Here is a 661-nt window from a genome sequence, read left to right on the forward strand (position 1 = left end):
AACCGGGGATTGAACTCAGGCCCTTGTACTTGCCAGGCAAGTGCTTATTCTACGAGCCATCACCTCAGCCCCAAGAGCTTCTTCACTGTGTGTGCTACAGTTGACGTCAGTAACATTTAAAATGTATAATAATCTTAATCACATATACATGTCTCCCTGTGAGCATGGTCAGTATTATCAGCACTGGACTGGCTGACAGCCTACAGCTGCAGGACCACTAAGACCCTCTGCAGTACGACATCCCTTCCCAAGGAAGTCTAGCCAGCGATGGGATGGCCAGTAGTGTTAGGTTCTTGCTACTCCTTGAATTGCTCTTCTATAAACAGTCTGTGGTGGAGCTTTCTTTTGAGGGGCTTGAGATTCTCTCAGGGCTGCACTGAAGTTGAACTTTCTTTTACCTATTTTGCTTTCCTTTTCTTTTCTAATGTATTTAACTATCTTGACCTGAAGACTTTTTCTTCTGTTCTTTCACAAGAATTTCCTCCCCAATAGGTCTCCTATACTTTTAATTCTTCTTGGTGCTGGCTCCTGGAAGACCCAAACTGACAGTCAAGAATATAAAAATATTAAAAGGGAAACAGCGTCAGGGAGATAGCTCAGTATAAGTGTCTGCCTGGCAAGCGCAAGGTTCTGAGTTCAGTCCCCTGTACCGCCAAAAAAA

Source organism: Octodon degus, unplaced genomic scaffold, assembly GCF_000260255.1.
Source record: "Octodon degus isolate 3935 unplaced genomic scaffold, OctDeg1.0 scaffold00078, whole genome shotgun sequence".
Classification (NCBI taxonomy): Eukaryota; Metazoa; Chordata; class Mammalia; order Rodentia; family Octodontidae; genus Octodon; species Octodon degus.